Below are 22,193 nucleotides of genomic sequence, written 5' to 3'. Positions count from 1 at the left end.
AGCAGAAGTAGATTAATCCGTTTTTAGTAATAGGTTAATTTTCCTCGATGAATACTTACAGATTTTACGCAGACGCATTGCATTTCAACTGGTAATAAAATTCAAGTTCTAATTTGCCATTTTAAATAAGTGCTCTTTGAGCTCTCACGAGAGGAATACGTAGCAGATCGCAGACGAGTTGACGCAGCTCATTACACGTGCCTATTAGTGAATCGACGGGCGGATCCTTCGGGCGAAAGGAGCATTATTGGAGCCGAAAGGGTTTCAAACGCAAACTATGTTGTTAGACATTGCAACAGACCAAATAATGTATCTGCATTAAGAAACCAATTACAGAACCATAGATTGAGGCAGGAACATTAACATTAAAGGTAGCCCCTGACATTATTTCTCAACTACAAAGTGACAGCAGTAGATTCAAGATGCCACTAAATAATCTATAAACGTGTACAATGGTATTACATTCCCTTTGTTTTATGGTCCAATATAGTATTCGTTGTAGTAATAATGACCCTCATTCTCATTTATAGCACATGGAACATTCAAATAAAAAAATAAAAAATACCACCCTGGTGTGTGTTACTGGAGAAAGGATTCCTGAACATTGCTGTACTGAGGTTTTTTTTGTTAAAGTACTTAAAACTATACATACTATTTTAAAAGTGTTTTATCAATACATTTTTATTGTTCTTATGTTTGCAAATACATCACCAGCAAGAGTGTCTGTCTGTGATGAGCTGATTTTAAAAAAAATCAGACAATTCAATTTAAGTGTTGTATAGGTTGCTTTTTTGATGCATTAACCTTTTGAAGTTATAATGGATTATTATTTTTAAATAATATGGGTTATTTTTAATATTAGCCTATTTTGCTTTTTATGAATGGGCTTCATTTGTTTTCTGTTTGCAGGTGGAAGACTTCATGACAGTGAAGCCATGTATTTCGTTCTTTGAGATCTGCGCTGAGATCTGTGAGAGTTGGGTAAGTTAAATATTCATTACTGATGCTTCTCTGTAGTAGGAAATAGAGTAACAGTGCATCACCTATGAATGTGTGAGCAAGGACAAGTTTGAGCAGCAATTCACAATTATTCTACTTGCAGTTCTTTTTGATGGAAGTAATACATATTTCATTATGACTTTCTTATTTAACTTCTTACTTCATTATTTTATTGTATGTTTTTTCCCCCTCACAATCTGGAGCGCACAACCACTATCTGTTGTTTTTGGTCCTATCACTTGTATATCCTCAGTTCATTTGGAAGTGAGTAGAGTCGCGAACGTGCAGGAAATACATGGTGCCAGACACAGCTTCTGGGACGCTGGGGGTTGGGGAAATAGGCCTGAGTTCTTCTTTACCTTGAGAGCGTTTTTCAAGAGCACGCACCCTGAGGGGAAACTTTGCACTGAGTGTTGTTGTGTGCAGATTTCACTCCGATATGAAAGCCTTCTGGCACCGGAGGGAATTCCTGTGACCTTCTGTGCTGGGAATGTCATGGGAAGTGACAACATCGTTTCATTATTATTTCCTGCTTGAACTCCAGCATTGTTGTGTGTTTCATGGATTTGGCTCCCCGCCCATGTGTGGTTTGTGTTGGTAATGTGCTGGTAATGTGCTGTCCTTATAGTGAGTACATAAACTTGGCTCCTGCTCCCCTGTCCCACATTCTTGGAGTGCGTCTGGTTCCCCTGGCCATGTCTGACCCCCCCCCCCCCCCCCCCCCCAACGTAAATAAAATATCACAAGGTCAGGATTAGTCCGCCGGGCTGAGCTGATGATCCCTTGGCGCCGGTTCTTAAGACGACCTGCTCGATGTTCCGCTCGACGAGCGAATCCCATTTCGGAAAACCGCGCGGGAGGGGGGGTGTGTCTGTGTCTCGCGGCTACAGTGGGGGGGGAGAGAATTATAAAGAGCGCCCATAATCACCTTAGCGCTGCCTGATTGACCTTGGCGAGGCTGAGAACGCCGCGCGGAACTGAGCAAACGCACCTCATGAATAAACATGAGCGGATTAAGCAAAGCGGAGTCTTCCTGTGCGGGCCTGACCGACTTTCTTCACACCGTGAAGAAGGAAATGGCGCTCGGGGGCGATGGTGAGCTTTCAGAAGGGCAGCGTGAGCCCCCTCGGTTTCCGTGGTCATGACCCCACTGGGTTCCCCACAGGACCCCCCCCCCCCCCCCCGCTGTGTGGGGTGAATCGGCCTTTTTGGAGTTTTACGGTTTCTGCTGTTCATTGGAAGATCTTGGATCAATAACCTGGCACAAAATAAGAACTCTGACCCTGGCTTTGAAGAACTGTAGAAGGAATGGCCGCGAGGTGTAATTAAACAGGCAGGCAGCTAGTCGCTGTGGAGGACTTCTAGTGTTGCAATTAACCGCTCATCAGGAAAAATCAATCTGTTCTTCCTCTTATGTTTGCAAACATGTTGTTCTCCAGTCAATAAGGTATTATGGTGTGGTCTTTAATATGTATTTATTTTTGAGGAAAGTGGGATTCCTGGTATGGAGAAAAGTATACACAAACTTGCATTTCTTGCTTTTATTGCCATAAGTGAGGCGTTTGGAAAGCAGTAACCTAGGAATTCTTTCTTTGAAGTGATACCAAAAAAGCAAGCAAGAAAATGCAAAATTCAAGGCCCTCAGATTTGAAGAAACAGTGGGGCTGATTTGCATATATAAAACTCGCAGCGCAGATTGCGTCCTGGTGAGGGTGTGTTGCTTGGTTCACAGACTGTGTAAAATTGTCTGATTTACTACGGCTAAAGCTAATTACACTATCAATGGGACTGCCTACTAATCACATTCTGTGTGTGAAGCAGAGCTTAAAAGACACAGTTAAAAAAATAAAAATAAAAACTTGTGTTTAGTGTATGGAATATCTTCCATTGTATGTGGGAAAATTAATGGATCTTCTGGTGCCACGTCAGAGCGTATTCAGCACCATGGACAGCGCCGGACAAAATGGCTGCTGATATTCCAACTATGGCTGCAATTGTCAATAAACTTAACCAAGGCGCTCAATCAAAGACCCTAAACTCACACTGTAGGCTACAACATGAGCCAAATCTAACTTTAGAGAATTAAAAACAAACGCTCAGTAATCCTGTGCTTTTTTATTTTTGTAATGGAATGTGTGCATGCTTTGTTTCTAATTGTGTTCTGTTAAAGAAAAAAAAAGCATCCGAGGTCTATTGGTCAATCAATGAGTGGTTTTTTAAAACGCCCTGTAATTTCTGCCTCTTTTTTTGAGGAACGAAAATCGCGGAAGTGAATAGTTTTGAGTCTCGGTGTCCCGCGTTTCGCCTGTAGATCCGTCCGGCTCTTCTGAGTTTTCAGTTGGTCGTTCCGTCACTTCTCGGGGGTTGCCATGGCATCGGCGCTCGAGAGCTCTGCACCGCTTTTCCCGTTGTGCGAGCGTCTGTGGGATTTACGCGACGATGGAAGACCACCGGCGCGGTTGGGCTTCATTATCCTTAGTGTGCTAAGCTTTGTCTGCGATAAGCATCCTTTTGAGAGGAAAGCACGGTGCATTGTGGGGAGGAATGGGAAACGCCACACAACGCAAGTCAGTTAATTTTCCAGACACTGAGGAGGCAGGTGGGGTGGATGGGGGTGAAAAAATTTCATGTTATCGCCTGCACATTGTAAATGTAAATGTCACACGCTGGAATATGCGCTGTGCAATGATTGGTCAGCCCTCTGCTGTTTCAAGTCATTTTTGACCTTCATGGACATGCTGTATTATAGTCTACATAAATTGTGACATTTAAAAATTTAAGAAGTTTCATTTTAAATTGTGATTTATTTCACTCGCACCGCTAATGGGGTCAGAAGAGAGCAGCTCTGTGGGTGGATGAACTAACTGTGCAGGGAAGAAACTGGTTAGTGCACCGTCTCTCTTCCTCAAACTCTCTCCCTCCATTACATTACATTACAGCCGTTTAGCGGACGCTCTTATCCAGAGTGACTTGCACAACTTTTACACAGCATTTACACTGCATCCATTTACACAGCTGGATATTTTCTGAAGCAATGCTGGTTAAGCACCTTGCTGAACAGTACAACCTTTAGGGTACAAGACCAGGGGTACACTGCCGCCCTCCCTCCCTTTCCATCACTCCATCCCTCCATGTGATAATTAGATTATTAAATATTCAATGTGACACTGTGGGTGTATATTGTGCTTGATTTTTTTCAAACCATGAACATATTTCATTTTGATATTTGATGTTTATTTAGTTTCCAATGTGCCTTTAAATGTTTTTTTGGAAAATATATTCAGCACATCATACTTATGGTTCAAAATGAACTAGCGTCCAGTTCTTTGATGGACAGCTAACCTTATTTGGGACTTGCGCCCCTGGCATATTTATTGGACATAGACTTGATTAGTGTCCGATTCCTTTTATTAAATCATTTTCAAAGGAAATTAGTTTTGGATGGAGTATGGCTAGAATAAAAATGCAAATAAGTTGTCATGGCAAGAAAAATGTGAAGTGCGCTTTCTTAAAGAATCAATCGCAGTAAAAAATGTTTCCATAAATTTGAATGCGAGCGCAAAGCCCCCTCTTTGCTGCTTGCGACAATGACGGCAGTCTCTGTCTCAGACCCCATTAACCTGCCCATTGGTTCCTATCAAATGAGATCACAGGATGTTAAACCATCGCCGTGGTTACAGTCCCAGGGGTACTGATCTACCTGTCCCCGCTCCCGTCGTTTCCCAATTTCAGTTAGATTAAGAGGTCATTGCCTCCATTTCATAACACGCCCAGGTGGTCTCCATATTACAGTTATGGAAAGCGGGAAGCATTAATACGGAGTACTTTATGAGATTTTTGTTGAGACAAGATGCAATTAGCCAGCTAAAGCATGTGACGTGTGTGTTTAAAAACTACTTTATGGATTAATTCTGTTTGCAAAGTGGCTAGGGTTTTTTTTTTTTTTTAAGCCCACCAGGTGTTTAAGAGTACAACTTTTGACCTGTGCTAATTTGTCTGCAGCTTACTAATATATTAATTCAGCCTCTTTAATGATCTGTTATGATTACATTTCATTACATTGTACCCTGTTGATTATGATGGTAACATGAATTTTGTAATGCACAAAGTAAGTAGTGACTCCAGCGCATCCCCGCCACTGCCGCCATGGGAACATTTCACCTCCCTTTAATCCCCTGGAGGTGTTGGCGATGACAGACAGACAGGCGACCAAACAGATACTGCTCTTCTGAGACAGACAGACAGACAGACACCCAGCTGTTCTGGGACAGACAGGCAGACGGATCAGGGGTCCAGACAGACACGCCCCCCACTCGTCATGCATGCACGCACCAGCGTTTCCGTTTGGTTTGCTGTGGCTTTCTTACTCTGACTCCAATTAGGAGCCCACAGTGCTGCGGCAGTGTTTATTCCCCTTCTCATCACCGCATTTAAGAGCCAATCGGGGGCTGTGAAGATTCATAACAATGCAAATCGCTGTGAACTAGAGGCAGCTGTGGGGGGAGGGGGGGGGGGGGGGGGGGGTCAGAGGACGTAGTGCTTTCTGAGGGCATGCTCTAACTTTGTTTATGTTGCCTGAGGCTCTCCAACTTTCATAGTCTGCTGCCAAAGCCAGTGCTCAGGTCGTTGCTTTCAGGTGTGATTTAGATGGATATGAGCAAGTTAGGCCTTGTTGAGGATTTGCTTTAGGATGAATATCGGAATTCACATTCACACTTCATACCGTCTGCACATTTTGTATGGTGCTTGCTTGGAGATTTTTGACATCAATAAGGATATGCAGGAAAACAATTTAATTCATTTTTAAAAATGAATTTAAAAAATGACAACCTGCCCTGTTTTTTTCCCTTCCCCCCAGTCGCATTTTCACACTTGGAGTTGACACTCATAAACGTTAATGCGATCTGCCGCGTGCTACTGTAACCGGCGCGTATCCTCATTCTGAGCTCGAGCCCGTGATCACACCTCGGCTTCACCGCCTTTCTCCATCTAGCATCTGTTGTTTACGGCGCACGCTGCCGATCTGCTAATTAACGTCCAAAACCATCACAGAAGTTTACTTTTAATAACGCGTAAATAATGACCTCAGCAGTGGCAGTCGCGCGGTTCTGAAGCTGTGAAGAACCGTTAATGAAGTTCACGGAGACTTGAATACAACATGTTAGCTGTGAAAGTTAAGAGAGCATATTTCTAAATTAATTCATAGCGTTATTACTATTCGTGATGCGTAGTTGGATGTGGCTTCAGAGGAATCCTGTGCGGCTCTGCACTGACATAATTAAAGAACATTTCAGCCGAAGGCTGGACCTGACAATATGGCCCGGCATTGGAAAAACATGGCAACGATTTTAAAAAAAAATAAAACAGGATTAGAATTGGGGCTTAAATAAAGCTTTGCGGAATGACAGTGTAGTCAGGCGAATTCCACAAATAAAAGTAAATGCTGTATTGAAGTACTGAAGCGGGGGGCAGATGAGGGTATACTTTGAATTGGGAAGAAATGTATGTGAATTCGGCCCAATGATGGTGCTGCAGTTCAAGAGAAATCCTGGGGAAATGACCGTATAATACAAAAAAAAAAAAAAAAATGACTGCGTTGGAAAAGACTCAAGTGTGGAATAGTTTTCTGGGACATAAGATTGCCTTTATCCTTTACCTTTGAGCTTCCCCGTGTGTCCTGTGATGTGATTTTTCAAGTGTAGACTGAAGCGGTAATTATAGGGCACCGGGAAAACGGCTTCATACCATCTCCTGTTGCTATAGAAACATCCAGAGAAAGCTTTTCGCTCCGCAACATCTGAAGGATTCAATCTTTAAAAGGGAGAAAAAAAGTGAAAACTTCTGAAAGCAAGACAAGACCATGTGTTCAATCAAGTGCGTGTGTGTGTATCTATGTGAGTGATAAGTATAGACGATTCTTTGAGTCTTCTAATAAATAATGGCAGAAGGACTCTTATCTTTTATTAATGACCCAAGAAATAATTTTACAATGATGATGAAATACCTCAAGTTAAAATATCCTACAAATAAAAGCAAAAACACAAACATTTATTTGGCAAAACGTGCATCACTTGAAAGCATAAAAAAGTAAATATAAATTACTTGGCTGTAAAATGATATTCCTTTAAATTGTGGTTCTTTTTTCACACCATGGTGTTTGTAGCAAGCTGAAGTAATGTTATTGAAAATCTCTAATTTATGGAAATCCATTCATTTTGTTTCATTTATTTGATTGTACCTGTGGGCTTAATTCCGTAGGTTGTTTGTCTGTTGGGCTCGCATGGGCAAGAAAATGGAAATTCAAGGCAAGGGGGTGTTTTAATGAAATGGCGTTTGACTGAACAGAAATATTTGACTTGTCTCTTGTGAGGCACGAGGACATTTAAGACTCTCCTGCTCATTCTGCCTCTTCTTCGTTTTGCTTTTCCCCAAATACGATCCCGCCGGCATTACGTTTGCGCCTGCACACACAGTAGAAAGGTTTGTGGAAATATCGCGGGATTTCACCAGCTTCTTAGGTCACTGTAGTTTCGTGTTCATGCGGTGCTTTGTCAGTACAGTGTGTTTGGGGTGGGGGGGTTCGGGGGGGGGGAGAGGTCCATCAGACAGAATGCACTGGCGTGCCATGCAGTCACGGCACTCAGTAACTCTGGTGCATTTGGTAGGAAATCGTTTTTAATCAAATGTTTTATGTCTGAGACTCTAGACTTTAGTGCTTTTTTTATTTCACACTTGGGCGGGCGTTTGACAGGCTGTCTGTGTGTTGGAGAGAGAACGTGAAAATGCTGCCGCTCTCCCCATTAGCCCCAGCTCTATTCTGGGAACTAGACCTAATGGTCATGGTCATGGATTAGCTGCCCCTTGATGAGAATTGGACTTTATCTGACCTGTGCTTGCATTTGTTCCAGTAACCTGCGGTATGCACTTATTGTACAGTGTATGGCTTTGGATAAAAACTTCTGCCCAATGAAAGGTAGTGTAATCGGATGGATGCATAATGCATGTTACAGTGATAGAGAAAAAGAGGTGTGTGTGCATACGTGTGCACACATGCATGCCTGTTTGTGTGTATACATTAGTGTGTGTGTGTGCATTGCCTTAGTGTGTCTGTTTGTGTGCGAAAATGTGTATGCATGCGTGCATGTGTGTGTGAGAGCGTACATGTGCGTGTGTGTGTTTACACATGTCTTCATGTATGTGTGTGTGTGTGTCTGAGAGCGTGTGTGTGAGTGAGTGTGAGTGTGTGTGTGTGTGTCAACGTGTGAGTGTGTTTGTGTGAGTGTGCGTGTGTGTCAACGTGTGAGTGTGTTTGTGAGTGAGTGTGTTTGAGTGTGTGTGTTTTCAGTCGTTGCTGAGCCCAGAGGGACGCCTCTCTCCCCGCTGCCTTTACCTGCCCGTGTGCAGGACACGGACAGCACGCTGGCTCTGTGAGGAACAGGTATTCTGTGGGGGGTGTTTTCAGGCGCGCACACGGGTGACTCATCCAGGTGAATCATTCCTGGGGCACTGTTATCCCCTGTCCCATGTTTCTGAATGGCTTTCCAAGGCCGTGTTTTCATCAGGCTGTAAAATAAGAGGAGGAAAGCCATGCTGGAGCACAGTGTGAGGCTTTAGCCTGCTCTCCAAAGGTATAAAAATAACCTGGTTTCTTGCGTTCTGTCTTTTTGCCTGCTGTTCTGTCCACGGGGCCGAAAGCTTTCGCTCTGCCAAGCCTGCTTTTTTTACTCAGCCCCCCCCCACCTGATTCTGCTGGGGTGAAATGGGACTCCCGGCCCAAAAGTGCTCACCGGTCACTGTTTGAAATCACTGGGCCAACACTTTTATACCACCAGCCCAGCCCAGCCCAGCCCAGCCCAGCCCAGCCCAGCCCAGCCCAGCCCAGCCCAGCCCATCCTCACTCTGTCGCTCCTTCTGATCTGTGCTTTGCTGGACTTTGGTGTAATTTGGAGAAAATTGAACCCAATTTGCCATCTGTTGTTGCCGAGCTCCTTTAATACCCTCAGAGAGTGAAGGTGGGGTCTCCCTGCTGAAACCACTTATCGACGAGCCGTCCATCCCCGTGTCCAAATACTCATTTGCCCTCCTCTTCATTTGCTGCTGTCCACATATCCACTCCCCTCTGCTATTGCATTAATGAGATATTTGTGTTTTTCTATGAGAAAAATAAAAGTACTGTCCCACATCCAAAATGGTGGCCGTGAGCATTGATCTGAGAGGTGAATACGACGTTCATTATATCATTTGTACTCCTGCCATAGTTGTAAACGAGTGTAGGGGTGTAGTTCTTCTCTAACGCTGGAAAAGAGTTTGTGAGGAGTAGCATTCCAGGACTGGGCAGAAACTGGTTCTCCTGGTCTTCAGTGTAGAGAAGTATTTCAGCAACTCTGAATAAATGACACTTACCTTTTATCTGCATGTTAGGTGCTGTTACACTGGCTCAGATACTCAACTGTCATAATGCCCAAGATTCTATATCGTTGCTTGCATACATCATGAAAACATCTATCTACTACGTCTCTACCATGGCCTCTTCAGAAGATATCTGTATTCTATTGCAGTTGCTTTTGTCTTGATTACACTCAGTGAGAAAAGCAAGCTGCTTCTTAATCTTTGATTCTCGCTGTATTATTTTATATGACCCCAGCGTCCCATGACAATCTGCAAGCCAGCATTAATATGTTTTGTATTCATTACCTGAACAGGTTTTGACCATAAAATATTTAAGTCTTGTTTGGCGGGAGTGCATTAATCAATATTCAAAATTCTGCAGCAATCCTTTTCAACTGCACGAGAAATGAATCTATATTGGCGGTTTGATCATGAGGGATTGCTTTAGAACCACAGAGCCTTGTTTCTCATCTGCTTCACATGGAAGGAGTCCTATCTCGTATTTAAATTTCAAATGTAATATTTGTCTTCTGCCGGCTGCTATTCCCATGCTTAATTGACATTCATGTTGAAGGAAAATGGTTGAGGAAGGGTAGCTTGGTCCACTGAGTACTGGCATATTTACAGACTTTCCCTTATTTCTATTAGACGTTTCGGTAAGGAAAATCATTCTCCAGCTGCTTTTTTATGTACACACAGAGAAATCTGTCCTTTCATGTTTTGTGTACTTGTCATGTTTCCAGAGAAGGCTGTAAAAAAAAAACATGATTTATTTCATATGTTGCATAAGCATAACAATTTTTTCCGAGCTGCAAACAGTTTTCTATCTGAAGGCTGATTAGGGTTGTGAGCAATGGGCATTGAAATTACATTCCCTAGTGATGATGGTGCACAACAAAAGAATAATAAAACATTATTTTTATAGAACCGCAGTGCATTATATCTTAGTTAAACATTAATATGCTGTTCTAACACTACCGGCATTTTTTAAAATAACCTACATGCCTCCTGTACGCGGCCTTCGACTGAACAGTCTGTTAAGCATTTCTCCACAAGTAATGTGCCAATGGCCAGTTTCACAATAAAACGTTTTTCATAGCTGGAGTAGTTATTTGGTAAACCGAAGAGACCGGCATCAGTGCTTGGGGCGGCGGTGCTTTTGCTCATCAGAGCCATCGGAGCTGAGCCGCTCGCCTGTCACACTGAATCCGTCGCTGGCAAGTTTATGTATTCTTAGACGCAGCGGTGCGTGTTTTATTTAATTTGCAAGTCATTTGCAAGTTGCCATTTTCCATTGTGTTTCTTTGGCACTGCAGCAGGGTTTATAAATGATGAGTTTACACGCAGGCAGCGTGATGTGTTATTTATGTACTGTAAGCATTCTAAAAGAATGACAAGAGGATGCAGAGTTGCTCAGTTATGACCTCCTTTTGAAAACATCTCCTCAGTACAAAGCCTGGTGTTTGGCATCCGAAGGCCATCTGCCTCTGCCTCACGACCGGGAGGGCAGTGGTGCTCCTTGTGAGGGCCTCCCCAGGGCCTGGCCCGCCAGGCTTACCTCCCTAACCCAAGCCTCTGTGATGAATGAAAGTTTCACCGGGGGCTAAATTGCGCGGAGCTGGAGGTGGGCCCCGTTTGGAAAGCTTGGCGTTCGTCTCAGCAGTTGATTAGACTGAAATTCTGTCGCTGGGCTGTAAGGTGCCGTCAGCTAAGAAAAATGCCGGGAGAGTTATTCCACTGCTTCTGCGCTTGTACTTGTCAGCATGAAGTATGGAAGAGCAGGGAAACTGGCTGCCTTTAAGAGGAACCCGGAGACAAAACAGACCATGAATCAGCGGGAAATTAGAGCTTCTATTACATCAGCCCCAAACTGAGGCTGAGGCTCATCCTTAACTTTGGTGAAAAAAATGTTACCCAAACTCAACTTATTTTATTTTTTGTGCCAGGGGGATATTTTAAACTAGGAATTCATACAGTATGTGCAGTTCAGGTTTGATGAATATCCCAAACGAGCAGCCTCATTACTACATAATTGCATACACATTTTTTTTTTCAGATAAACATAATCATCTTACTTTTTCCCCTCACACTCCAACCAGGTTTTTGCTGATGCACTAGACTAGCAGTATTTCTTATATATATTTCTAACACTCCACCCTGAAGGTATGTGTGCTTATGCTTAACTTGGGTAAACATAAGTATATTTTTGGGTATAAAATATTCCTTGTGTACTTAGTTTTGTTGGAGAAAGTCTAGGAGGAGGAGGGGGGGGGGGAGATAGAAAGTCTTTTTCATAAAAGCCCTCTGGATCCTGAAGTGTGTGGTCCGCACGCTCACACAGTGAAAATGGACACTGCAGCAGAGACATGCTAATTTGTCAGAGTGTCTGTGTCGCTTCGCTACGAGACCAGCGGCACTAGGCTGGGAGCATGAATTAGGAAGCACTGATGCACTGTCAACACTCTAATCCCTTAATAAAGAACCCGGCTTTGCGGGGGATTAGGGGCTGGCATCAGCCAGGAGAGGGGGGCAACAGAGCCTCTGGCAACAGTCCCCGTCTCGCCCCTGTTCCTTACGGTAACCAAGGCAACGTCACATTCCCCTGTGTGAAAGGTGAGAGTGATAAACCAGCCTGTGTAGTGTAAATGACATGGTCTTCAAACAGGTTTTTAATAAAGTTTCCCTAGTCAAATAAAGAATAGAATGGAAAGAGGAAACTGCACGATCCTCACCTGGATTTTAACGGCCAGGTGGGTGATTTTTAAAATTCTGCCCTGAAATTTAACAGCCAGGTGCAGGGTTGGTACTCATGATTCGCATTTTTTAAATTATCATTTTAACCAAATAAGAATAAATAATACTGCTTTTTTAGTAGAAATGCTTAAAGCTGTGTGTATATGTGTGTACGGTTTTGTGCCGTGTCTCTCTCGAGAGTCACGGGGCTGGGGTAGAGGCATCCTCCTTCCTGTGTGAGTTTCTGTTTAAACCCTGCAGGACCCTGTGGGATTTCAGCCACCAAGACCAGCTTAAAAAAAAAACGAAAAAGAAAGAAACTACTTTCTTATGGGTGAGCAGTCGAAGTCATTACGTTTTAAGGATTTTGGATGTTGAGCAAAATTTGTTTCCAGCTGGTACTCTATATCCACCACTTGTACATCTAGCACCTGAGTTTAACGTTTGCTGGTGGTTTTGTGTGTGTGTGTGTGTGTGTGTGTGTGTGTGTGTGTGTGTGTGTGTGCGCACATGCGTGCATGTATGCCTATACTCCTGAGTGTGAGTGTGTGTGCGCGCGTGTGCATGCACTGTAGGTGTGTGTGGGGCAGAATTTCCAGTCCACATTCCCTCACATCTGGAGCAGAATGATGGCAGGATGTGACCCGCGTGGGCCGTGACATCGTTCAGTCGGTGGAAGAAATCAGCCGAGGACAATGAGTCAGTAGACATGTCAGCAGCGCACAAGTGAACTGGCACCGGGGATCGAGTGCTACACTTGCTGCTGATTGGACAGCAAGGAACGGCTCCTCGCAGGTGAGCCAATACAATTGGTGCTCTTGACACGAATGGAAACTGTGCGTCTTAGCGAGTGCAGAGGCATCCTAAAATGCTGTGCCATTAAGGAGGAAAACAAGCACCGTTTGGTGGAGGTGGTCTGGGTGTAGTCTTCTTTACCCAAAGAAGGGGGCTTTTGTGCTTTTCGAATGTGATGCGGGTCACACAACCTTTAACGAGGCCTTGAGGCATTCCATAAATTATTCAAATGCTTTTCTAATTGAAGATCTCTTCTGCCGACAGTGAGGCCATCCTCCGTGTCAGAGGGGAGTGGGAATTATGCTGGATTATCAGCTTTTATGTAAATGTCCTCGAATATTGAATCGATTTTTCTGCGTGTCCAGCAGCAGCGGCGGTGGCCTCTGAATTCTTAAAGCAGACGTGTTTCTGTGTTTCTGGTTTTGCGCCGCGTGGAAAGAGAAGGCAGGCTGTGTGTTTTTCAGAGGGAAAAAGGGGGGGGGGGGGGGGGGGATGAGTTTTAGAAAGTCATTTAAATGCTACAGTTTGAGTTCTCAGGCATATTGACTGGATTAGTAACACCTCTGAGAGTGTATTCTAATAAACAGATGGGGCTGTAGGTGGTTGACCGTCAGACTGACAAACATTGCGGTGTTCACAAAAGCTTTTGTATGAGAAACCTATTTAAGGCATTGGAGGTTTGGTGTATGAGGCTGAAGTTTTGCCCCCCCCCCCGTACCTCTGCACAGTTCTTGGCAACGGGACACCTGTAGAAGGCAGCCTGCTGGAGAGGTGTTTTTCCTCGCTGTTGCCAAGGTAACAGGCTGCACTTTCATCCAGCCCAATTCAGGCTGTCTCGGCCTCTCCCATTACCACATTACTGCTCCCGACTTTTGTGATTTCATGTTTATTTAAAACCGTGACTCCAAGCCCATTGCCTCCACTGATCTCTATGCAAATGTTATGAATCCAGAACAGGAGGGAGGATATGATCTTGTTCATAATGAGCTGTTGAAACAGGTTTTCCTCTGAAGGTTAGCATTATCAGCAAACTTGTTTGAGATGGTATCACGGGCGTTTGGGGGGGTATTATCATTATTGAAATGTATCATCCTGTCTGAATGCCCTTACTAGCTCACTGTACAGCTGTTCTCTTTGAGAGGACAAATATTCTCTTAAATTCAATGGCCTGAAAAGTTCTGAAATCATTAAAACATTAATTTTTTTTCTCATTACTTATTTGGGGAGGATGTTGGTAATTTTTTTTCTTTAGTGAGAATGCTCTTTTTGGATAGGTAATGGGTCCCTTAAAACGCAGCATTTTGAGGAGCACGTGCTCTTATTTTAAGGCCAGGGCTTTCCCTGTGTCTTAGGGCAGGCTCCTTGTGCGTACCCAGCTAGGATGCAGGCCTGGCTCTTGTAAGTGCAGCTGATGGATGAGCTGGAGATGAGTGTGATTCATAAAGGTTTAAAGGAGGTGAGGACTGTAACGGCATATTGCTGGAGGGGGTAAAAGACCCACGGAACAGAACGTATTTCAGACTCTGTTCCCAGAGCTTCAATCTCTGTTGAAGAAAAAATGATTTGCCGTCTGATTCGAAATCTACATAATTTTGTTGTGGAAGAAAAACCAGCATGCATCTTTAAAAAAAAAAAGTTATCAGGATCTCCAACGTATGGAAATTGCCCTCGCCTTTTATTCAGCTTTTATTCTGCACATAATCTTCTCGCCTGACAGCGTTTTACGTGTCTTCAGAGCGCTCGGTGCAATTGAGGGATAATGATTTCCTGTTCGTGTGCCTCTGAGGTTTATCTGAATGCTTATTTGTTGATGAATACGGAGCTGGTGGTTGGCTATTGATCATACTTACAGTGCCCAGGGTACTGGAGAGCAGTCAAATTAGTGCGCTGACACGGACTACAGCAAAATACATCTATAAAATAAATAAATAAATAAATAAAGGGGGGAAAAATACAGCCGTAAAATGTTTTTGTATTTTACACCTGATTTCCTGGCAGGAATGACAGCATCTCTTGTGCTTCAACGCATCGTAGTAGATGCATCTCAATGCCTTCCCTCTAATCCTTTGAAGAGTAGGTTTGTTGAAATCTTTTTTCTAAATTCTAGGTCAGTGTTCTAGAACTGCATGTCTTTGAATTACCAGTAGTGGTCATTACATCAGAATTAGAATCTTCAGTTCAGAACATTCATTAGAATTTTCAGCTAAGAACATTCTAATCACATCTCATCTTACACCTCAAAGGGTCAATGGCAATATCCTCAGCACTGGCTGTGAGTTTGAAATATGCTGCATTTACAGAACTTGTGTTCCCAGATCATGGATGTTGTTTGTGCCCTGTGCATGGTTTTGAAAATGCAGCTGTTGGGTTCAGTTCTGTGAGCTGAAAACAGAGCAGAGAAAAGATGGATCATTAAATGGTGGTGACTGTGGCTAGTTGCTCAGGCTCCTGCCGAGGCGGGTCCAAACTGAGCCAGGACCCGGCTTACTGGCGCTTCTCCAGGACCCGGCTCATTGCCAGTGGACTTACCGAGCCCCCCGGCGGATCTCGGGGAACGGGGCGTGTCCGGCACTCACAGTGTGTGGGGCGGGGGTCAGTGAGTTAGGGTCTCCCACCGCTGCAGGAGAGGGGCCGGTCAGCCAAGGGTCCTCTATAAATACCGCCCAGCCTGGAGGAGCAGAGCTCTCACGCCAAGATTTCAGCACTTAACAGCCAGGGAGGCGAACAGGGCGACCTCGGTTTAGAGGTCGTCCGCGTGACAGGAGCAGGCACGGGGCTTCTTATTTTTGCTTTTCTTTTCACAGAAATTGGAGCAGCATGTTTTAAACTTGTTCCGGCAGGGGCACGGTAACCTCTGTCTGAACTGTATTCTGCAGAAGCCTGTAATTTCACTGCAGTCTACCATCTCTGCATCTGCTAGACTGCAGAGTTTAGGGTTTAAAGCTTTGGAACTAGACTGCAAGTATACTTTTGAGGGGAGAGAGCATCTGCAACATGCGCAAACACACTCTCACACAGACTGACTTTGAATGCACTGGTTTCCCACAGAATTGAGACTACACCTTCAACAGCGGCTGATGTCAGAACACAAGACTACAATAACACATCACAGCCAAAGAATATCTGTAACAAATGCCTGAGTGAAATCCAAACAAACATGTGCATGCATGTATAATTCCCAGTGATGGACGTCCAATCAAAATACACATACAGTGCAGAGATCTCTCATACTCACATGTATGCATTCTTAATGGCCTTGCATATCAAATCAAAGTATTGAATGTCACCACGCATTGGGTGACAGGTTGCCGTGCGTTACGATGCCTTTCTTTGAAGCGGGAGATTAAAAAGGTGCCCATCGCTCAGCGGCTTTAATCTCCTCTCCTCCTGTTTGTCAAATCTGGCTAATTAAACCCCAGCCGGCGCTCCTGCGACCGGACCATCTGACAGGAAGTGCTGTAAAAGCGCTGCCTTTTCCTCCTGCTTCGTCTCCGTGGTGACAGCTCGCTGCTTTTCGCTCTGCCTGCCTGCCGTGTATATAAAAAATATATCAAAAAATATATAATAATATAATAAACCTTTAATGAGTCCGCTCACTGACGGACAATGGGATAAAAAATATAATTTGCATAGGCCGTGCAATTTGTTTGATTTTTATAATGGTACAATTTCACTCTCAAAGTTCTGCAATCATGTGCATTGTTCTGTAATGCAAGGGAGATTCCTTTAAGGGTCATTGATGCATTTTATTTTGGGGAAAAAAATGCAAACTAATGTTAATTTCGGAAAGAGAAAGGTAACGGTGATTTTAATGAAAAACTGCATTTCAATTAATTCCTAAATTGAATGAATTAATGCGGAATTAACCCCCGTTCTGTACAGCATAATGGGCGGCAGCACCCCACTCTAGACTGAGCTGGGGGACAGGCAGCTTAACCCTTTAAGGTGTGGACACAAACGTGTATTGCAGATATTCTTCACTGAACGTTCTAGTGCCGATGTCACAATCACTACTGATAACTGAAAGCAATGGAGTTCTAGGACACTGACTTGGAATTTTGAAGGAGAAAAAAAAACCCTACTCTTCAAAGGGTTGAATTTCAAACTGCATGCTGATGAGCTCTCTCAACATGACCGTCTTTCAGGAGCTGTCTCCAGTCCCTGTTTAGAATGCCAGCGTCACTGTATTTGCTCGTGGATAACCTGGGAAACCGTTTAAAATGGAACGGCAATTCCCCGCTGACACGTGTAATAGCATCAGTGTAATATCAGACACTTGTGTAGCAGACACATTTCCATAACCCCTGGCTAGCTGTTCTCAGGCATGTTTTTGTGAGTGCCGTTTTTGCATAAATTTGTTACCCTGAGTAACATTAGTGGTTGTGTGAGGAGACAGGGCATCCGTGTATTATTACTGCTGGCTGAGATGGTTAAGGGCTTTAACAGTGTCTGGACTAATAATGATGTTGCAGTTACTAGAGTGTGGAGCTGAGCTGTAAATGGTATCTCCACCTGTCCCAGGGTTTAATGTAGAGTGCAGCTACTTACTGTACATCAGTGGCTTGAATATAAATCTGCTGGCAGATGTTGCAGCAGAGTGTTTGGATGATGATGTGAAACGTCTAAATACGCAGAATGCCCAGACGATTTTCAAATTTTTGCAGTTATTTCACTACCGCCATTTGAATCAGTAACTTTACAGTCCTATTCAATAAATAATGCTTCTGCTGAGTGAAGTACATTAACATGTGCTCACAAAGCGGTCTGGAATTAGAACCGATTTTGAACAATTGTACAGATCATTGTGTTTCGCAGTGATTAGGCAAGGTTTTTCAGTCGTTCTTGAGTTGGATATTTTTGTCTGACAAATCTGTTGCTGGAGAGGCGGAGGGAAAAAAATCTGCACTTGGTTTTTGAAAAACACAACTGTGCAAATGAATTTCACATTACTGTAGGTCACTGAATTAATTTTCCAAATGGAAAGTGGTGTGATTTCTTGTGGGGATTATGAGTGTGCGAGCTGTGTTTCCTGGGTTAACCCTATGATGAATATGGACATCCATCTTTAGTAGCATGCTAAATTAGCAGAAACCCCCTTCATACAGTATATTTGCTATTTTTGCATATTTATCTGTGAAGGACTGTTTAAATTCTGTCATATTACGGTAACAGTCATAACTCAGCTTCCAGTGGCTTGTGTGAACAGAAGATCAGTGTAGCCTTTAACTGACTGCCTTTAAAAGGCACTTGTTTTTTTTTTTGATTTTTTAGAAGAACTCTAAGCTAGACCAAGTTACTCATTAATATACAAGTTACCTTTGAGCAAGGTATCACCATTTTAACAAGTAAGAACAGTGCAGAATAATGGCATTAGAACATTGGCATTGGCTGATTTGTTTGTATTTCCTTTTTTATTTAAATAGTTTCCATTTTTATTGAAGTTGTCACTCCCCCACCCCCCACCCCAATCAACTAATTTTTAAAAAAGCTTACATTTTTCATCCAGCTTGCAGTAACACAGCATGCTGCGGCCCTTTTAATATTTATTATGTTTCGATCAAAGAGCACAGACGTCTCCTGGCGTGAGGCGATTACTCATACGGACGGCAGACGGCAGTTGGTGTTGGCATTTAGGAGGGGAAAGGCCTAGCAGTCTATGCTTTTAGTAAAGATTTCCTGTCAGCTGGAGGCAAAGCAGTCTCCCGTGCTCTGAAACTAATCCAAACTTAGTGACTTTGGGCTCACCTCTCTGCTCGGGGCAGCGTTGGGTAGTGCCCTGGCCTTCTTAGCATAAAGAGGGAACGCGCTCTGAATCTGATTGGCTGTTACCTTCCTCTACCCCTCCCCATTAGCCTGGCTGTGTGTACTGAAGGAGCTTTGGCCATCTTTGGCCCTGCTGCAGGACCACACCTGTACTTGTGGTAAAGAAGTGGAAAGGCCAACCTGTTGAAGCTGATTTCCAGGAGACTTAACGGTCTATTTCTGGGAAGTTAGATTTTTGTGAGTGGGTTGGTGGGGGGAGTTATTTTGAGAAAAATCTTTTGAGTTTTAAATAAAAAGAGGAGGAAGAGGGCAAAGTATGATATGACTTATGATTTATGTGTGTTGGGGTTATAATTGGCCTCCACACTCATTAGCTTAGTTAAGGTGGTAGCAGTACTATGAGGAGAGTAGTGCTTTATGGAGTTTTTTTATATATTTGATGCAGTTTTCTGTATATTTGTCCAGCCAAAGTTGTTTTTTAAAAAGCGTTTCTTTTTTTGCTTTTGATTTGTTGTTAAGACAGCTTCTAAATTTCTCATAAAGGCGACCCTGGTGCAGAGGGAAATGCCAAGCTCTGCAGGAGATCTGTGAGGGAAAATTACCAATCATGACTTCCAATTATAATAAAGGACCTGTTTGGATGTTTCTCATCGTTATGCTTGATTGGTGAATCAGTGCTCGGTTAGCGCGCGCAGCAGGCGATGACTGCTCCGATTACCCAGAAGGCTGTGTGGGAGTATTTCCTGTTAGCGCCGCGTCCTTGCCGTGTTAATTGACGGATCTGGGAACCGTTCTCCCCCCCCCCCCTTAGCCACAGTGTTACCGTGACCACCTGGGCTGAGGGTCACCTGGGCTGAGGGTCACCTGGGCTGAGGACCACCTGGGCTGAGGACCACCTGGGCTGAGGACCACCTGGGCTGAGGGTCACCTGGGCTGAGGACCACCTGGGCTGAGGGTCACCTGGGCTGAGGGTCACCTGGGCTGAGGGTCACCTGGGCTAAGGGTCACCTGGGCTGAGGGCCACCTGGGCTGAGGACCACCTGGGCTGAGGGCCACCTGGACTGAGGACCACCCGGGCTGAGGGCCACCTGGACTGAGGACCACCTGGGCTGAGGGTCACCTGGGCGCGCTCTCTCTGCGTCTCTCAGCCCGTGACTGCCATCGGTCTGGGGTAGTACATGTCCCGCCCGGAATAATCAAACTCTTGGACGCCCTCCTGAGGTCGATGCGAAACTGCAGCGATAAAACGCGGCGTATGGAGCTGAGAAGACGGCGTGCGGGAAACGCCGGCGGAGAGAGGAGGCGGCCTCTCCAGGATGTTGGGCCCTGCGGGCGGACGCAGGATATTGGCATTCTGTGGAGGGGAAAAGCCTCGCCGCCTCATCACTCAGTCTGAGTCACTCATTGACTTGACCTTTTCCCTCTTTAAGCCACCGCCGCTTCATTTGATTATAATTACAGTCGCAATTAAGCCTGATGTCTCTTACATAGAGCGCGGCGGGGGGGGGGGGGGGGCACTGAGGGTGGAGATCGGGCCTTTGTTTTGCGTCGTGGCCTTTGATTGACCTGCAGCGGATGTACAAGCGCTCGGAGAACAAGACGTTCCCGTGGAAAGCGCAGATAAGCTTGGAGTATTTTATTTTTTAAAATGTGTTGCTACCAACCCAACCAAATTGTCAAGATATCGTGAATGCGACAGCAACCAGGACTGCACATGCAAAAATAGAGCAACTTACAGCACTCGTTATGATCTCTAATTCTGCTCAAAAAGCAGAGCCTTAAAAAAGGATTCAAGCCAGTGTGTAAACAGACAAATGGCTGATGTTAGGAATGCAATGGCAAAGGAAGACGTCGCATGCATGTGTGTATCATGAGAGATTTATGGGCTGCTTATTGGAGTGAATGAGACCTCAGCAGCAGCAGAGGCTCCTGAAAGAGTCAGCCGGTGGAATTCATGCGCTGCACTATTACTGTGAAATATGCACGCAGTAAAGGCCACAAAAAGCCATTTTCCTGCCGGTCAAGATCATTTAAACATCCTGCTGACATTTCACTGATGCTTCCTTTGTACCTCACTGCACAACCCGGCGTCCTGTCATTTTGTACCTTGTTTCATCCTTTATGATGGGACTGTACAGCGCCTGCCTGTAGGGCTAGCTTCAGCAATGTGTCGTTTCCTTTTCACAGGTATTCTCAGACACCGGAGCCCTTGCTTCTCAAAGCTGGCTGTGAGTCGATGCGGCTCCTGTGTCTGGAGTGCTGAAGTGCTCTCCTGAGACCTGGAATGTGCTGAGTACTGCTGGTCTCCACATTAGGAACGTGCCTGATGTGTCTGCGTCTTCTGAGTCGTAAGAGGACTTGACCATTTTTTTATTTATTTATTCTTTTTTTTTTTTTGCTTTGCCCTTGACCTGCAAAATATGTAATTCTGAAAACTCAGCCTTTGCGTTTCTTAATCTGATTACAAGGGCGAATTATGGATCTGGCCTCCTTCAGCTTTGTTAATGTACCCCTCTGAGAGGGATGCCAAGAGGGGCCACAGATCGACTCGTGTGATGTTCAGTGGGATCAGAAGGTACTGTGTTCTAGGTGCGCCTTAGTCATCAATGTTGGCTTTTTTTTATAGGAAAATTGACATTTGAGACACACACACACACACACACACACACATGCACACACGCACACACACACACACACACACACAGCTCCTCTCTGTGAGGCATGTGCTGGGTAAATGGAACATGCTGTGCTCGAGCAAAATGTGAACAGAAATATTCAGCGCATGCATACACTGTGGACGTAAATCTGACTGAACGTTCCTGTCACGGAGCTAAGAATGTCCTCACTTCCTGCACATACAGTTAAACAGTTTACTGACACGTTCGCCGCTCTGTAGTCTGTGCTCAATTGTTCTAAATGGAACGTCTTATTTGGAGCATGGCTTCCAAACTGGGGTAGGACAGCCCTTTAGGGTCCCTGCGATGTCTCGAGGGGTGTTTGGAATAATTTGTGTAATGGTAGATTTCGCCCAGTACTTTTATTCAATGGGGCTCACGAGTTTTTAAATCATAATCTGCTCTCTTGAGTAACAGTTTAAACTTTGGCAAATGAGAGCAAGCACTCAGAAATGAGTCGCCTTCACATACAGTAAGGGTGGTCTTTCAGCATCAACCAACATTGATCATTTGGCACGATTTGTTTTCATAGACTTGCTGAGTGGTGCAAAGTGAGCATTTACTCAATCTCATACCGTTGTCGGTCTGCCTTGCCCTTTCAATTTCACACTGACGGCAGCAATGAAACAAACCTGAAGGGGAGTGAGCCTGGTGGTGCAGTGGGCTGAAGGGCAGCTCGGTTTGGCCCATGAAATTACAGTGCCAGTGCTGCCAGCCCCCCACCCCACCCCAGCCCACCCCAGCCCAGCCCAGTCCCCCCAGCTTTAGTCTCTTTCTTCCTGAAAGCCAGTTTGATTTGTGACTTTCACCAGGGGGTGCGGGGGGGTAGATGTGCGTTTA

The 22,193-nt window shown here is 44.5% G+C and overlaps 1 protein-coding gene across 1 annotated transcript in view; it reads left to right on the top strand.

The window, feature by feature from the left end:
- The window catches only part of LOC118218728 (dedicator of cytokinesis protein 4-like), a 129,217-nt gene that overhangs the window by 79,220 nt on the left and 27,804 nt on the right, over positions 1 to 22,193 (top strand). Inside the window, exon 54 of the mRNA XM_035401366.1 lies at positions 910 to 981. The gene's annotated coding sequence lies outside the window, so the exon portion shown is untranslated. The remainder of the gene's footprint in view (positions 1 to 909; positions 982 to 22,193) is intronic.

The sequence above is a fragment of the Anguilla anguilla genome, chromosome 19 (assembly GCF_013347855.1).
Source record: "Anguilla anguilla isolate fAngAng1 chromosome 19, fAngAng1.pri, whole genome shotgun sequence".
Lineage (NCBI taxonomy): Eukaryota > Metazoa > Chordata > Actinopteri > Anguilliformes > Anguillidae > Anguilla > Anguilla anguilla.
This window is presented reverse-complemented; position numbering and strand designations above follow the sequence as displayed.